The 18,550-nt window shown below is 34.4% G+C and overlaps 1 protein-coding gene across 5 annotated transcripts in view; it reads left to right on the top strand.

Annotated features, from left to right (window-relative positions):
- ZPLD1 (zona pellucida like domain containing 1) overlaps positions 1-18,550 on the top strand; it is a 223,256-nt gene that overhangs the window by 147,251 nt on the left and 57,455 nt on the right. Inside the window, exons 2-6 of one of the 5 annotated variants that reach the window (XM_023527315.1) lie at positions 885-1,045; positions 2,154-2,227; positions 2,889-2,989; positions 15,763-15,931; positions 16,085-16,196. The gene's annotated coding sequence lies outside the window, so the exon portion shown is untranslated. Of the gene's footprint in view, positions 1-884; positions 1,046-2,153; positions 2,228-2,888; positions 2,990-15,762; positions 15,932-16,048; positions 16,197-18,550 lie in introns of all 5 variants that reach the window. The other 4 variants (XM_023527310.1, XM_023527304.1, XM_023527307.1 and 1 more) reach the window with 4 other exon arrangements.

The following is an 18,550-nucleotide window of genomic DNA, read 5'->3' as shown; positions in this document are numbered from 1 at the left end:
AATTGATAAAATTTTAGTTTATTCTGGTATGTCTTAGCTGTGGTTGTTGAAGTTGCATCAGAATGTTTGAGTGGAGGATGGGACATAGAATCTCTGGGGTATACTAGGGGCTGTGAGCAGCAGACAATGTAGCTTAAAAAGTTTCTACTCTGCCTGTGTTTCCTCCTCTTGGCTTTCCTCAGTCCAACCTGTTCAAAATACAGATCACTACTGATGAATAAGCCCTTAATTCTATGTATCAGAGATAGTCACAGTATTTCTTTCCTCTATTGGCATTGAAAATTACAAACACAAGGATATTTTTTAAATGAAGTCAGAATTCGTCACTGTTGTCAAGATTTTGTTACTTATTCATAGTCAGTGCTATTTGCAAGGCTGATCATTATAATTCTGCAGAAAACTGCCTGTATTCCTGTGTCATTCTTGAATAATCAAAATCCAGAGCTTCAGTGAGGGTGCTCCTCATTTACAAGGTTAATTCTTCCAATAGCAGTGTCTGCACCCTCACGCACATTTCAGAACTGCGGATTTATTGCATAGGGCACAAACTCATTGAATATGCAGTGTAAATAACCTTATTAAGAATTCAGTGAGAGGATATACATTACTGTTCTGTTGGGTCAGAAGGGTAAACACAACAAGAAAATGAAGCATTTACCACTAAGTAGTCCAACCGATTTATTTTCCTGTGCCTTTTCCATTTTGAGCCTTTGAAACACTCTGCCTGGGTACTCTGCCCACATCTAGGCATTTGTTTAGAAATTCCTAGTTTTAGAGGGTATAGAAACTGTCCAAGAGAACAATGCCAGGACCTATGTGTTAACCGGTTAGAAATGAGGTAAGGGTGAGTTAATAGTTAATCTGCTTTTACTTTTGTGCTCCAGGTGTTTCTATTAGAATTCGATATAACATATGATGGAGAACTTTTATTTGCCAGCATCAACAAAACTCTATTGATCCAAGTCTAAGTGGTGAAACAGCTCTAAGAAGAGACCAGAGCCAAGATGAAGCAGGATATACTAACCCTTCAACTTTCTCCTGTATGGTTTGTATTTCCAGCTTAACTCTAAGTGCTTTGATAGAAGAAATTTGCTGTCTACTTCTTTTCTGCCTAGAGACAGCACCCAGTATAGTGGTGAGCCAATAGGAAGAACTCCATCAGCCAGTTGTTTTCTGACACACAAGGTTACATTTTACATTTACATAATAGAAAATGCCATATCAAGCTGTAGCCCCTCAGGGCCCTTTTCCTGAGGGTCACTTAGCTTAGTAGTATATACTTTTCCTAGTCCTTGAAACAACAAAATATTTTTAGGTATTTTTTAGAAATACATCAGTGTCTTTCAAGCTAATAACAGCTATTCTAATATTTCTTTACCTGACAATGATATGATTACAGATTATTATTTTCTGTATTACAAGCATTATAATTTGGAGTGGACTCATGAGTGAAGTATTTGATATTATGATGATCTCAAAATAAGAGTCATACTGAGAGCATCTAATAATCTGTGCATTTTTCTAAATAAATACTTTGTTGAGACTTACTCATTTGGCTCATTCTCTGGTTTGCAGGGAGAGGATGAGTTAATTCACTTTCTTTTATTTAGCTCCTTGAGGTTCATTTTTGGCTTACCTCATCCTATTCACACTTATCTCAGGAGAAAGATAGATGGCTTCTCAATTTTCATTGTTTCAAATCTCTGCTTCATGGAAACAATGGTTGTTTTCATTATAAATGTTAAATTAAATCAGATAGCCATGTTGACTATCAATAGCAGAAAGTAAAGAAAGATAACAGAAGACTTGGAATCATGTGGTGAAAGGAACAAGAAGCTAAAACTTTTGGAGGAGCATGTGTACATCTTCCAGGTTGCTATGGATTCAAATCCATAAAGGTAAAATGTGTTAAATAAAGTGTAAACCACTTGTCATCAATGTGTCATCTTATTACTTGTTGGAGACCAAATAATATGATCCATCCCATATGGCTTTGGTGGTGCTGAATTCTGTTAGAAACTTTTAGCAGCCTGCTTCAATGTGTCAGCTTTAACTAGAGAGAACAGTTGTTCCCAATTCTAAATATATATATTTTAAAGTCTGAACTGTTGGTGAAATAAAATTTCTCTTTCATTGTTTAACTCCTTTAACAGAGGCCTGGTTTGGGAATGAGAAGGTGTCGGCTCCATTCCTTGCCTTGGAGCTCACCAGCCAGTGGTGATATTGGGTACTTAGCATGTTGGGGCCTCTGTTTTCTCTTTGTCGAATGAAAAGGTTGGGCTACATAATTTAAGATTCCTTCCATCTACGAAATTCTCTATGTCTTTTTAAAAAATTATTTTAATTATCATTAATTATATAATACTTATTAATGACGATTAACTGTCCTCTCACTTTGAAAATACTAGAACAGAATCCCAGGAACATAAGTCTGTGATAGAATCTGTTAAAAACAAATGGTTTCTTAACACCTGCATGTTGCTTTTATAATTAACGTTGGGCAGTCATGGGGCTTGTATACTGTGGATCTCCCTTCAGGCAATAATATGCCTTTCACATTGTCATCATTACAATGAATGCAATTAGATGACCACCTCCAGCCGTAGCACCACGGAAACCACCTCAAGAGCTTAATCTGGCCAGTCTGTCCATTGTTCCTTTGTACTCTGCCTGGCCATTACTGCCCAATGTGGAACTTCCTTAATGGACCATCTTTGCTCTGGAGCTCTCCATCAGGTTACCTGAGGCATTTTCAGGTTCGCAGCACTCTGAGGCTTTCTCTGCCCATTTCTGCTCTCCCGGTCCTTTCCTTTCATGAGTTTTGGACCTGTGTCCTGTCGAAAGCTTTTCCTGCTCACCCCTGTTTCTTTCTTTTTTGTCTTTTACAGGCACTGCCCACTCCTTATCCCCTCTCCGCCCCAGTGGACCTCTTGCACTCCTAACAACATCCCAGCATCTGCCTCCCAGAGTAGCTGAATGGACACATCAGGTAATCCATGACAGACTAGAAGTAAAAAAAAAGATAATTAAAGATACTTTTCAGATTTGTTTGAAAAGAGACTTTTTTGTTACCTTTTCTCTACGTTTTCTGTTTTCTCTCATGGAATGGAACATATTTGAAACTTGTTAGGTGCTTAGCGACCTTAATTTCAACCTTTAGATTTTTAACTAATGGAACATGAGAGAAATATGAAGTGACTTGTTCAAGGTCATACTTGGACTAATAAATAAAATGGCCTTTTAGACCCTGTGTTTCAGTGAAGAGGTAGTCAAGACAGAAGTCTCTAACATCTCAGACCAGGCTTCTTACACTCACAGTTCATTATAACTCATAGAGCTATTCAAATGCACATGCCCAGCTTAATCAATAACTGGCAGTTCAGTCCTTCTTGGTGGTGTCTTTTATAGTCAGAGATAAGAGCCTCACACAGAGGAGAGGATACTTGAGTCATGGGGCTATCTTTTCCAAGCTTCTCTCAGTCTGGACCTGACTTAAGTCATAGAGGTCTCTCAAACCCCACCTTCCTGCACTGGAGTAACTAAAAAGGAACATTAGCATTTGAATGAGGTTTCAGAGGAGTGCTGTACCTTCTACTTGGTGTCCTGCAGGAATTTGTGACTTAGCTATTAGAAATGTAAATTTCTGCATCAAGAGCAATATGTATGTAGTTGAGGGCAACTATGTACAGAGCAATGACAGACAGAGATTGGGGTTCTCTACAAAGATCACATCAGCACGGGGACCCAGAAGCAACCAAACTAGCCCATAGATGGTGGGAACAGATGAGGCTGATTAAGTCAGAGCCAGGACCTGGACAGAGAGACTGTGTAACTGCTTCTGCCTCAGGGAGGGCCAGGTCCATGGATGTGTGACCAGAGCAGTCACACTGGGCCCAATGCTTAGGATTTGATACAGTGTGGTCATCCGGGAATTCTTAATAATTTTATCTTCAAATTTATATTTTGTAGTCAAAATTATCCCAGTGGGACAATGGAAGCTGCACTGGGGTCTTGGAGCCTCTATCTATTCACATGTGGCCCTGCCTCCTGTCACCTTCCTACTCTCCCTGGTAGGGTGCCCAGCCACCCACTCCCTTGCCTATACCCAGTGACTTCTGCTGTCCTTTGCCCCCAGTGGGGCTTAGGAATGGGTGCAGAGAGGGTACTTGCGAGGGTCTGCACTTGTCCAGTAGGTGTCCTCATTCCCAGGGAAGCATGACATTAAAAGCAAATAAAAGTCACCATGACAGGTTAAGAGACTGTAGAAGAATGAAAAAAGTTTATTTCTTACCCTTTGAATATGGGGCCCATATTTTCATTTCACACTGAGCCCTGCAAATTATGTACCCAGCCCTCACCTCAGGCTTTCATAAACATCTTTCTTTGCAAGGATTAGGAATTAGCAAGAGCATCGCTTTTTCAATATTGCTTTATATCCTGTATAATAGATGAAGTATGTGATGTATAGTTTATATGTGTAATGTATAATGTAGTGCTATTTATAATATCACTATCGTTTCAAATCCTATTTCTCAGTTTTGTAGGTTTAGGAGCTTGATTTAATTTTCCTCTGTAAGTATTAGCCTCTGGGAAGACTGTTTCATGTCTGCCAAATGACAAGAGCCTCATGGATTAATTTATTTTGAATTGATAAATGGTTGGAAATACTGATATTGGGGGACCAGCACATTTTCTTCTTAGAAAAGATGTCTATTTGAAAAATCAGATGATTTTAAGAAAACTCACATATAAAAGATTTAGATGATCTTTAGAAACAATGTTAATAGCTTGATGTGCACCATTTACTACAGGAACATAACTTCTGAGAAAGCTAGAGGCTCATACCTGCCCATCTGGGTGCCCTGTTCTATGGAGTATGATAGAGACACAACTATAGGATATTTAATTCTTGATTCTTGTTTATCCAGGTTTCACCCTTCTAAAAGCTTTGGGTATTGCGACCTTACAGTGTTCAATCATATAGCTTATCAGTTATATTTAGTTGATATCTACCATTATTCACAATTGCAAAACATTTGTAAATAATCTTTTAGGATGGATATCTTCCTAAATGGTTGATCAAATGTGATGGTTATGGTTAGCTTTGCTTTCAGAAATTTATATTTTGCTTACTTTCTCGTCAAATTATAGAAAATTTTGATTAGCATTTTATGATAGAACTTTTAAAAATCTGCTACATTCATCAGTTCTTAAAGAATAAATGATTTTTACTACAAACCATAGTTTAAAATGTTGAAAGTTTAAAGAGAATGGCTAGTTAATTCTAGGCCCTCTCTAATCTACCACCATAATTTAAAGTCTTTCTCTTTGAGTGAAATCTTTAAGAACTACATTTTCTGAATATTTATGGTGTTAATATATTCATTTTATTTCTACAATGAGATGATCAGCTTGAATGAATTGTACAAATATTATCAGAAGTGCTCAATATCAACTCCATCAAAATGAAAATTACCATTTTTTGAAGGTATTTTTCAATATTCAAGTGGATGATGCTTAACTAGTCCACTCTGTGGGTTCTGTGAAGTGAAATGCTGTTAAGGTGTAGTCCTCCTCAAATTTAAATTGTTGTCAGTACTCATGTAATAGAGATGAGAATTACTAAAGTATACTCTTTTAAAGTTTTCCAGTTAACGTATGATGAGGAACTCTGAGGATTTAATTGTGTTCTCGTTCAGAACTTTGAGAAGAACTAAAACTGCTTTTTGAGAGAAGTCTTGGTTCTGCACAACTCACTTATTCTGCAGGAATAAAGATAAATTATTCATATTTATTTAAAAATATACATCTCTTTATAGAGATAGTAGCTAAGTCATAAAAAATCAGTTCATTAAAAAATGAAATATCTGTATTTCAGGCACTTTATAGAAACCTTAATTTTCAAATATATGTTATATATACTATTTCTTCAGAATAGTATATAAATTTTTCTAAAATTTATCATTTCTCCTCTGCTTTAAAACAAATTGGTGGAAACTATATAATCCAGTTCCCCCAAAATTGTCTTTTCAGGATTGATTCACTCATCTCCCACTAGGAGCTCTGTTAGGCACTACTTATAAGCATAGCAAAGACTGAACTTGTGGACTACCATAGAGTGATGCAGGTACCCAGTATCAAATAATGACGAAAACTATAAAAAATAAAGGAGGTGTTAGGTTTTTAATACTGTATTTATTAATGTCATCTGGAATTCCAGCATGAAGTTTCTGGAACAGAGCAGATTTTTCAATTATTTATTTATAACAAATAATGTGCTGATACCCTTGTACTACAATGTCCTCATTCTGGGGCCATGCAATGAGAACCAGATGTCATGCTACATATACTCTGTCTGTGTTGTAGGTGAGAAACCCGTCGCTCCTATAAAAAACAATATATATGGACATTTATACAGGAGAGAAAAAAAGCTGTCTTCCTGCCCCTTTTGAGAGAGTGTCCTTGGAAAAGTAATGAGATGGGTCCTAGGACCTCACTTTTTGGGATGTCTCCATTGTCCTGGATCTCATCTTCCCTTGAAATGCAAGGGAAAATCTATCTGGTCAGGGAAATCTATCTGGAGTTCACATTACTTATTAGTTATAAATTACCTCTTAAGGACATCATTTTAGTCCAGGTTCCAGTAAAAAATTCTCAGAAAGCCCTAACTATGCAGAAACAAAAATATTTTCTCTACAGTCCCTCAAGAGGGTTACAGGATAGAGTGCTTGATGAGGTCTTTTAGACTGAGGCAAGAAGGAGCCAGCTATGTGAAAATCTGGAAATAGAACATCTGGCATAAAGACCTTAAGGTGAGAATGAACTTCAGATGTTTCAATAATGGAAAGAAAGCCAATGTGGCTGGAGTATAATGAAGAGAAAGGAAGGAGATATATTCAGAGAAGTATAGTAGCCCAGTCATGCCAGACTTTACAGAACATGGAAAGGATTTGGATTTTATTCTAAGTGTAATGAGAAGGTTTAGAAGGGTTTTTAAGCAAGGGAGAAGCAGGGAGTTCCATGAGGGAGCTACTGCAGTGTCTAAGTAAAAAAAATAGAGGTTTTGGACAAAGGTGTTAGTAGTAGATGTAGAAAGAAGTGAGTATTGTATTTATTCAATAATTTCTTTATTATTCTTCCATTCAACAAATGTATTGGGTGTCTACTATGTACTATGTAGACATGGGCAAAGTTCTAGGGACATGATTGATTGAAAGATTGACATAATCTCTTATCTTCCCGAAATTTATGATGCAGTGAGGGACAGAAAAGACTGTGTTTGGGATGGTAGGAGAAGTCATGGAAACAGAAGGAGTACCTAAACCATACTGGAACTGAAGTCTGAGTTAAAGTTGTATTCAGCTGTATGTCATGGAAAAAGTGCTTTGCTTTTACTATTTTATTTTATTTTACTTACCTTATTTTTCAACTAACATAGAGTTTGGAGGCAGACAGTAGTTCAGAGTTTTTATGATGACAATGACATTCAGGTCCCAGACTCCCCTTAGTTTTCAGCATTGACTCCTTAGTGCAATTTTATTCTCCTCATATTTACAAAGAAAAAAAGCTATTGCCCTCTAGACATCACTTTTCAATTCTAGAAAGAAAGAAAGAAAAAGGTAAGGAGCACAAGATATATTGAGTATGTTTGCCTAGTTTTTCAGGAAGATAATAATGCTCTGAAAAGCCCAGCCCTTAACTGCTCTTACACCTCTTTGCCCAGAACTGGGTCGTACACCCATCTTCAGATCTATGGGAGCGTGGAAAGCTCAGTATTTTAAAACAAAATTTACCTGCTAAATTAATTTGTGTTCCATTAGAAAGAGAAGTGGAGTGAATAAGAAGTGGAGTGAATAAGGAAGACAATTAAAAATAACTGGAACAGGGATGATTTCTGAAGAAAAGGAGAGCTAAGACTTGGAAGAAAGAAAAATTTTCAGAAGACCTTAGAGAGATTAACAGGAAAGAAAAAAATTCCTATCACTTATTTTTTCTTCTCAACTTTTTTTTTTAAAGAGCAATGATAAGAAACAGTATAAAAAAGAATGTCTATGTTCTTCATTTTCTGTAAACTTGCTATTGAAGATGTTATTCATATTTTAGTCAATTCTTATTGATAGACTGTTAAATTGAGTTCCTCTTTCACTGTCCTTTAAATTTTTTTGTAATAGCTTTATAAAATCTATTTGTGTTACTTATAATATCTCTTAAATCAGTTTAGAAGTAGGTAGAAATCTCCTACTTCAGCCATGACTAAAAAGAAACAAACATAATAATATAGTGACCTTGAGAAAAAATGCATTTGATCTTTGAAGGATTTTCTTAACCACATATCTAGTACAATGGACCTTGGGTTGGTCCTCAATAAACAGAATGCACAGCTATTAACAAAAACAGACCCACACGTATCACTGGCCAGAATGTTATCCTTATAATCTAGGTATTATATAAAATAAAATGAATTTAAAAACATGCTATACTAGCAAAGATGTTCATCTTATTCATTAATTTCAGGTTATATGAAGTATTCCATACCCATCTTAATATTTCTAGTTTGCCTTTCTTAAAACTGGAGGAGAAATAGAAGAAAAATGACTTAGGATAAATATCATTAAATAACTCTTGCCTATGGAATTTCCACATCTTGCTAAGGTAGTGATTATACACTGACTGCCAAAGTTGTTTGTTCCAGCAATGCCCCTTCTTATTTCAAGGTGAGAGCTCAACTGTGGGTCCAAGTCCAATAAATTTTTATAAATAACTTTGCATGATCATCTGGTTCAAATGTAGATATTCAGCACCCCCATGCCTCAAAGAGCACAGGAAATGATGGACAAGGCTTAGGACAAGAAATCACTACCATAATGGCACTAGGCAAGGTTTACACAAACCTAACACCATCTATTGGACTTTGCACAAACTATTCTTGAGAATTCATTATATCTGTATAAAACTCATTTTCCAGATGACTGATTACATTCATAAAGCTATAGTTTTAGTGTTTTCTCTCCTGTTTAATTTCATCTTTGATAATTTGTTGAGTCCCCCATTCAGTGTGAGTTATATTTTCTTTTTCATCTAGACTGCATATTTATCTGATTGAATATGAATGTGTGGAACCATTTTCACAATCCAGCTTTTGGCATTTATAGACTGGAAGTTTATTGGTGCATACCCACCCTGGGGACATTTTACTTTGTATATTTAAATCATAAGTAAATATTTGCTTAGAGGAGAGTTGAGAATCAGTATTGGCAAATACATTTTTGTCTTTATGTTACTATATATTATTATTTAAATTATAATAATTTTCATCTCACATTCCTTGTTTAAACCTGAAACTTAGAACATCACAGAAAAATTGTTATCAAAAGACAGAGAGGTGCTTGAATGTGTGTATGTGCCTTTAACAGAACAGATTGCTAGCTACTCCAATATTTCATCCCCCGCAACCTCCCAAACACACAAAAGTCATTGCATCACTCATTCAGTTTCTAAAGCCTGTTAGGATACTGATGGTACAAATGAAGTGAACTTTCAGCAACCTAACACTGAACTTCAGAAATGGGGAAATCAGGAAGCCACTTAGAGTTTAATCCCCTCTCTATTAAGACTTCTTTTGGAGAAACATTAGAGTTGCTGTTTGGCACCTAGGAGTACATAGGAAAACTGTTGAGTGGTAATTGGCTCAGGTATCTAAGTTCTGAATGGATTCCTTGTTCATGAAAGTCTTGCCTGGGTCCAGAAAAGGGGTAGGAGAGATGAGAAGAGTGGTCAGATAAGAATACCAATAGATTTCTGTGGCATTTCAAAGTGTAATAACCTTCACTTTCCAAAATATTTATTGGGAAAAATGAAAATAATTATTTGACCTACTAGTTGTTTTATATAAATATGGTTAACACATGTTTTAGAAAATAACTTTTAAAAGACATCAGATCTTATTGTATCTGCACAATAGTCTTTCAGTGTCCTTAATATATCCATCTGTGTTGACTGTGGGGAAGAAATGCATTGGGTTCAAATAACACAAGGTGGTTGCAAAAGTTTGTTTTACATAGACAAAGTATTTAACTGTGGGATGAAAAGATGGGAACTGGAGCAAAATTGGATTCTACTTCTCCAAAGCTGAGAGTATGTGAAAACCTTTGCCCAGCAGAATTAGCAGATGGTCTAAATCCCCTTGGAATACAAAGGCTCAATTCAATATTGATTTGGGATTGTTCATTCAAAAGATTTGTTCTCTTCTGAGAATTTAATAAACTAAGTAAGACTAAACCGTGTCATTCAATTCGACCATTATAATTTGTTTAGTGCCATTCAAAAGAGTTATTAAGGAAACTTTTCACACTTGGAAAAAACAGTAACAGCATTCCAACACTCACATTGGTATGGCTGGTATAGACCATTTCCTAAGAACGTTAAGTAATTCTGACTTGAAAAGCTAGCCTTGATGAAGCTATCCTCTGTATTTGAGATAAATCTGGGCAGACAATGAATATATGAAAGACCAGAATTAAGCTTCCAAAAGAATTATTCAGCCAAAAATAATGAATTAACTTTAATAAGATAAAGTTTATTGTGAATAAACATAAATTCCTTCATTGCAACATTTCAAGAGCAAACAAATTAAAACTAAGAAAAAATTTGTAAAGTTAATAGATGGGGGAATGGAATTTAGCAGCAACATGTATAAAATTAGCTTGCTATATTAAAGGTTCTCCAAAGAAACAGAATCAATAGTCTCTCTCTCTATATAGCCCTCTCCCTCTCCTCTCTTCCTCTCTCTCTCCTTCTCTTATTTCTCTTTCTCTCTCTCATTATTTTTAATGTTGGCTACATGGAGAGTAGTTAGAAGGTAGAAACTTTTTTTTTTAAATGATGATGGAGAAAAATTGATTAATTTTGTTCCATTCTTGAAGACAGGTTCAAGGTGTGAATACTTTTCCATATATATTGCATTTTCTTCCATAGCTGATATGTTTCTATAGGTCAAAGTCATAGGTTTAAAAAACTAGAAAACATCAATTTTGTTCTTTATCTCTTTTTCTCTGTTTTGGTAGGGTAATGCCACCAAATACCTTTCTGAAGGTGCCAAATAGTAACTATAATGGTATAATCAATCTTCTTTGAAATAATTATAATAAAACTAATATCAAGATGGTACATTTGGACTTCAAGTTATGGTACTTTATAATATGATAAAATATAATACATGACATTGTGATATTGGGGCTCACGGACATTTGGTGTAATGAATGTGTAAATGGGCATAAGAAATTTACTCTGTGACTCAGGAAAATGCCACTACTGGCTAATTGGGCAGTAATGCCCCCAAATAATGAGATTTGAGCAGAAAACAATCTCATTTTTTTCTAGTAAGAAAATATTATTACTTTTTAATCTTCTAGACAAAGTGGCAAACTGGTATCTCAAAGGTTTAATCCAATCCAATATGTGCAGATGATTTAAAAACATGAAAGAGTATATAAAATTTGGGCAATCGTAAATAAAAACCTTAATCTGCTCTTTCTTAAAAAAAATCTGAAATTTCTGGCAATGTTATGTAATGCATTTCTGCATGGCAATAATCTCCTGAAAGAATATGATCATTGCTGCCTAGGCCAACTTTGTGCTGTCTTATTGGACATAGTTCTGGCTACTCACTTGATGTGCCTGTGTGCCCATTCACCAGGTGGCTCACCTCACTTATTTACATTACCTTCTAGCCTTTGTAGTCCTTGAAGTTTGTTTCCTAGTCTAGAAAAGAAGTGATGCTCAATTTAAATAAGGAGTTCAGGACTAACTCCCATTATTCTAGGATATGTATTATAATTATTATTATAGCCTGAATTTTTGGCTCAGAAATTTCTTAAAAATCCTTGGTTTTAAAAGTTATAGGGCCATCTGAGGACAAAAGATATCATTAAAACAACTTTTCATACCATTATACAGTTCGTGGCTTTCAACGAAGATTTGCTGAAAATACAAAAGAACAATTTCATTACTTTTATTGGTAAATTGTTGAATTGATATAGCAATTGCACTTTTGTAACCATCAGCACTCCAATTACAATTATTTTAATTTTAATGGTTTTGACTAGGCATTTCTAGAAATGAGTATGCTTGAGTAAGCCAAGAAACAAGGAAATGCTTTATAAATCTAGGAATGACTTAAAAGCTTTCTTAAAGTTATTTGATATCAGATTCTTAGTAATGCTAATTCCTGGAATTGATCATCTATAAGTTAATAACTACCAAGAAATTATGATACTATAAATACTGTAAAAACCATGAATTCTTCATTGAAATTATCTAGAATATATCAGTAAATCTTGTATGTAAGAAGAAATATCTAAAAATACCTGAAAAAACAAACAAAGGCTTAAGTATCATGTGATGTATGAGCAAAAATATATTAGTATTCCAGTGATGGTTTTAAAATTAATACATTCAACATTTAAAAAATAACATTTCCCTCTTTTGTGGTACAATAATACCTTCAATACAATAACATTTTAACCTTATATCTGCTTGCTAACATCAACTAACAGTTTATGCTGATCAAAAAGCAAGGCTAATTTATTTGGTTTTTAGGCTCCTGAGATTAGAAATATTTTGTTAAATTACGTGTTGAGCTGGAAATCGATTGTACTTATGTATAAAGCTTGTTTAGCTCCTCTTTCAAGTGTGGCTGAATCTGTTTTTATAATTTGTCTACAATGCTATGTGGTTTGAAATCCCATTAGGACACAGAGCCAATTCATTTGTGTATAAGAGTACATGGGCTACAATTGATTTTGTAAGTACCTGAAAAACCTATAGCTCTCTTACAATTCAGTTGTGCAGTAAGAAAGCTGTTAGGCTGTATCTATGATTTAGCCATATGTTACTGAAAATGAAAAGTAAAGTTGGTAAGAGAAGAAAAATGAGGTCAAAAACTATTTTGTGGCTGCTGATTGATTATATCAATCAAAATAAAAAAACATATATAACATATATGTATATATAAAATGAGTTTCTTTATATTATTGAGTTCGGGTCCATTTTAAAACAAAAAAGGGACTGAGAGTGAGGCTGAACATCTGGATGGTACAAACTTCATCAAGCAAGGAGATTTAGAGATATAAAATTTTTATATTTACTTCATAATACATTTTTTTTAGTATGAAGCTAAAACTTTGTTTTAATAGAAAATTATGTTAAAACTGGTCTTACCCTTTTCTTTAACTTTGAGAGAAACATTTCTCCACTTTTAAATCGTAAAAAAGAGTTAAAGACATCTTCCGTAATTGCTTACTGTCTTCATTCATTTACTTATTCAAAATATTATTGAACGCCTTGTATGTCAGGCATTCTTCTGGGATTAGGGAAACACTAGGGAACAAGGAGAATGCACAGTGAGGATTACATTTAGGTGTGTGTTGGGAGAGAGAGGACCTATAGATAAATAAATTATATAGTATGTTAGAAAATGATAAATACTATAAAACTGGATGAGATGAAATCATCAAGGAAATAATTCAGTCTCAGATACCTAGTACATAACAAGGCAAAGAAGGCAAAGCTCAGCTCTGGAGACAGTTCTGTAACTGAGCGTTAACTTTGTGGACTAGAATGGAACTCAATCTTGATTCCTTACTTGTTATACAAATTGCTGGTGACTGTCTATTTTATCATTGTAGATTGACTCTAAAAAAAAAAAAAAACGAACCAAACCAAAATTGCCTTTATGTCTCATATTGAAAAGATAGAATGATAGAAAGGATGTAACTCTCCTGCAAGCAAGATCTTAAAGTACTGACTCATTAACTATGCTTTATTATGGCTTCAGGTGACAAGGAGGGCTTTTTGCTTTCATTGTCCGGTTGGAGCAATTCAAACATTGAAGGTTTAGTTATATGAATTTTAAAGGAAGTGGGAGTAAGATATCTCGTTTGAAGAAAGTTACAAGTCGGGGTGCCTTCCTAGTCTAAATTCCGTCTCCTTTAGGAACTGAGGGGCATTGGCCATCTTTCCTCCTATTATGAAACACGAAGTCCTTTTCTGAACAGGATAACTGCTCAGATTTTCACTTCTGTAGCTATCAGATAGTGATGAATATTTTATATGTTTAAAATTATTCTATGATACAAATATATGCTGCAATGTACCACAAATTAAATATCCAGCCAAGTCAAAGAGCCTGTAGGACAAGAAATCTCCTAATAAAGGGCCCAGAGTTTTCAGAAAACTGCTAAAATCTTCCCTTGGAAATTTGTGGAATCTATGACATTACTCTTCACTACATTTTAAAAGTAAAATAGTAACAGATAATGTCAGTTACTTTACCTCAACTATTTTATCTTTTCCTTGCTAAAAGCCTCAAATAGAATTACTGTCTTTTTAGCTAACCAACTTGCAGCGTATGTGGTAGTGGTATTCAATATTTATGAAATGCTCATTTTCTCATAGGATAGGAGCACTGATTTTTTTTTCTATAAATGAAAAATGTATTGTTACTCGAACCTGTTACCTTTTCACTTCAACTTTTAAAATGGAGGACATGGCAGTCATGCTTTCAAAGTAAAACCTGAAACATCGCTGGAAAACATCTACCTCAAAAGCTTTATTATAGAATAAAACAGCTTCTGAAGAATGAAGAAAAGCTGCAGTTCCTGTCTATGTAACTAGGAAGACCTAAAAGAGGTTTTCTAGAATCATTTTAATGTTTTTAATAAGAGTTGTTAACCACAAAAATACAAGGAAATTTATATTAATGGTATTCAAAAAATTGGTAGATTCATGTATCTTGTATTTACTCCTGAGTAGAATGGTATTATATAAGTACACTTGTTTGTGGAGCTGACATGTCCCTGAAAAAACATGAACCTGAATTTGTTTTGTCTAGAAAACACCAAAGGTTTCTCAGCACTAAAAAGGAGATTGAAGGCAATGGGAATAGCCTCTGGTTACTCCTTTTTTAGTAGCTATATTAGCTTTAAATTCACTTACCCTTTAGGGAAAGAGTTTGGTTCAGGGGATTTACTAGAAATTAAAGACTGAACTCTTTATTTTATTCTGTATTTTAATCTCCATTCACAGTAGCCACAGGCAACTTGCCTCTGTCACAGAAGCAATTGAAAACTTAAATGTTAAGTGTCCTAAGTCAATTAAATAAAATAAAATTTTATAAAGGGAGATTCCGATGATATTACTAATAAAGGAATGTGCTTTTTCAGGATAGCCACTGTTATTAAACAGTCGATAGAGTAACATAAACCTACACAATGGGCTTCAGCCTTCTACATGGTCATCCCTAAGCACAGTAGAGCATAAAGTAAAGCTTAACTTCAGAGAATGTCAAAACCTTTCCCTGTGGCATCCAATTCCCAGCCTCTTACTTTTCTTCTCAATGAGAAATGATAATAGCTATTGGAGTAGAATTCTTAGAATGCTCTAAAGACTGGTGGGGTGAAAATTATTTGGAGGCCCCTATACAAAAGCAGAGATTATTAAACAGGTTCAGTGTCTGGCTCATTCATCACAATTGGGTCCTGTTGATTTTTTTCCTTTTTTTGCATTGACAGCTTCTTAGCCATTATTATCCCAATCGAACTAGTTTTCATGATGATATTCCATATCCCATTTTCATCGCTACATAAAACGTAGTATTGAAAGGACCAGGCATCTTTCACAAAACACAACAGGACATTGATAACTGTGCAGATGAACTCCTGATCCAATCTCAGGCCTCGTTACTTACTTTATGATTTTTTCTAGACCAGCAGGCTTCCCTCAGCAGGCTGACGATGGCTCACTTCACACATACCACTCAAGATTGCTGTACAGTATAAAATAGAAGATCAAAAGCAGAGAGGAAAAAAAGGAATAAGGGAATGAAATGAAAATTGAAAGAAATGTAGTTGAAGGAAAGAAAGGTCTATAAAAGGTGAGCTCAAGTTTCATGTTGGTGATGATTAGTCTTGCAAAACCTTCTGAGACTTGCAGAAGCATTTGCCTGTTTAAAATCCAGTTTTTTTCTTCTTTTTTCTTTCTTTTTTTAAAGACGTCTCATAATGACCACCTATTCTCTCATTCGAAGGGCTGAATCTTTTCTGAAAAAGTTTGGTAAGGACAGGCATTTGAACACTCAGTCACATGCAGCAGAACCAGGCACATGGAGGACAGCTGACTCCACAGAACCAGGGACTTGGGTAAGTGCCCAGCACCGAAGCCACCTAAAGTGACTGCAAATGTTGTCTTTTTATAAGCACAGAAAATTCATTTTAATTTAATAATGTTTTTATAACACAAAGCAACCTCTAGAAAAACTCTTCTGTTGTGATTCTAGTGATGGGTAAAGGTTGGGCTAGGAGTTATTTTAAACATAAGATTAAAAAAAAAAAAAAGAAAGAGAAGAAAACATCTTCCCACATCTGGGAATAGAAAAGTAAAAGCAAAATATTATTTTGTGAACTGTAATACCATTCCAAATATTTCGATTAGATTTGGAGAAAGGAATGACTCTTTTGGCAGCTTCTCCTACTTTGAGGTTAGAGCTTAAGGTAAAAAGTTGTGCAAGATTTGCCATACCAATGTATTTCTGACTTAAGTCCAGTTCACAGTTCACTGCCAGTCGGCTACAGCCCACAGATATTGCCTTAATGGAAGCAAACAGACAATTTGTATTTGAGATTTCTTATCATGATTCCATAATACCAGAATTGCTGGCTGACTATGGAAGGCATCATCTCTAATCACGAAGGTGATCTGACAATTGAAAATAATGGTCTGATCATCTTTTAAATAAAAATTATTTTAATGATTAGTCTAGTATTGTTAGAATTGACATGGAATCTCACATAACCTGGGAGAAATCATCCATGACTTAGAGAGAAGAAACATTGTGATTTTCATTTCTTGGGTGATCTCTAGGTCTCCTTCCATTCCAAGACTGCCTTTGGTAAAATCAGTTATTTTGGATGTGAAGGAAGAGGCTTTACTTCTTAAGTTCATGTATTTGAGATAATAATATTTTTGGTTCTCTGGAGTATGACATTATTTGTTTTGTTACTCTGAATTCACTTCTTATAATTTATTTTAGGGATTAAAGAAAAAACAATTCTAAAAAGGAATTGAATTTAGTTAATGCCTAGTATTTCTTTTAATATATAATAGTAAATATCTCATTGTTTTATTTTATTTCATAGCTTTACATAATGAGACGCATATCAGAAATATTATTTGAATCATTACTTCTAGTTATACATTTTTAATGTCCCTAAGTGATTTTTAGTTTTCTTCACTATTATAATAGCTAAATATAAAAATGTAGAAATATGCTGTACATACTTTCATTTAGAGATTTTAGAAACATCCTAAAATAAAATATAGTCATCGTTATTGTTAATAACCACACGATTTAGTAGCAAGATCATGCTGGATATCACAGCAAATTCTACATTTCTTTCAAGACTTTTAAAGCTTCCCCGCATCCCTTTAAAGAGGGCCTATAATAATGATGCAGAGGTGATAAATGATTGATTTTCTTCTAGGAAATCCTATTTTAAAAATAGCTTTTGAACCATGAGCTGATGCTTAGACTATAATCTATTTAGTTATGGCATTATACAGTGAATTACTGATTTATATTATTATAGCTTTTTCAATAGCTTGAATGACATTAAGTTCATTAGTAGAGAATGATAATCTTTTGTCTCATAAAAACATCTATTAGCAATCTTTGCTTGCGAAGAATTCAATTTTTTGGTTAATTTACCAAATTTGTCTTTTTTTTTATGTATTTAATCTGGATTGTAAACTGGGTCAAGAAAGTGAATTAAGCTTGATATGATTTTCTGTGTTTTGTCTTTACTACAAAATGGTTTAGCTGGGAAGCAAGGCATAACAGCTATACCAAGACATGGTAAAGTAAACATTAGGCTGAGTTTTACAGATTTAAAGTTATTGCCAATTGTTATTAGATGTATAAGTTCATTTCAGGTGGGGAATTACAGGAATTTCAAACTCTCAAAACTTCAGCCTTTGATGTGAAGAAAGGTATACCTTAAAAAAGTAAGTGATCAGTTCAAGCAGTTCCATAGTAACTTCCCAAATATTAAATGAACATCATGGCAAATATTTAATTGCTAATGACTAATGGCCTTTACCAAAGCTTATATAAAAGTATATTAATAAGAACATAATAAAATAATATTAACTGAAAAAAATGATATCATATCCTGTCCCCCAGATTTACGTGTTGTGTGTGTATATAGTCATATATTAATTGTTTGAAGCATGTTTGGCAAACTTTTCTACAAAGATCCAGATAATAAATATTTTAGTCTTTGTGAGTCTCTGTTATGACTACACACATCTGTCACTATAGCTCAAAGGCAGCCATAGAAAATACATACACAGTGAGAATAGCTGTGTTCCAATAAGAATGCATTTATGGACTCTGAAATTTAAATTTCATATAAGTTTTGCTTTTCATGAAATGTGATTCTCCTTTTGACTTTTTCTAACCATTTAAAAATGTGAAAACTGCTTTCTTTCAAACTTC

The sequence above is a fragment of the Pteropus vampyrus genome, unplaced genomic scaffold, assembly GCF_000151845.1.
Source record: "Pteropus vampyrus isolate Shadow unplaced genomic scaffold, Pvam_2.0 Scaffold1, whole genome shotgun sequence".
Classification (NCBI taxonomy): Eukaryota; Metazoa; Chordata; class Mammalia; order Chiroptera; family Pteropodidae; genus Pteropus; species Pteropus vampyrus.
Note: the sequence above shows the minus strand (reverse complement) of the source record. Positions and strands in the feature narration are given on the sequence as shown.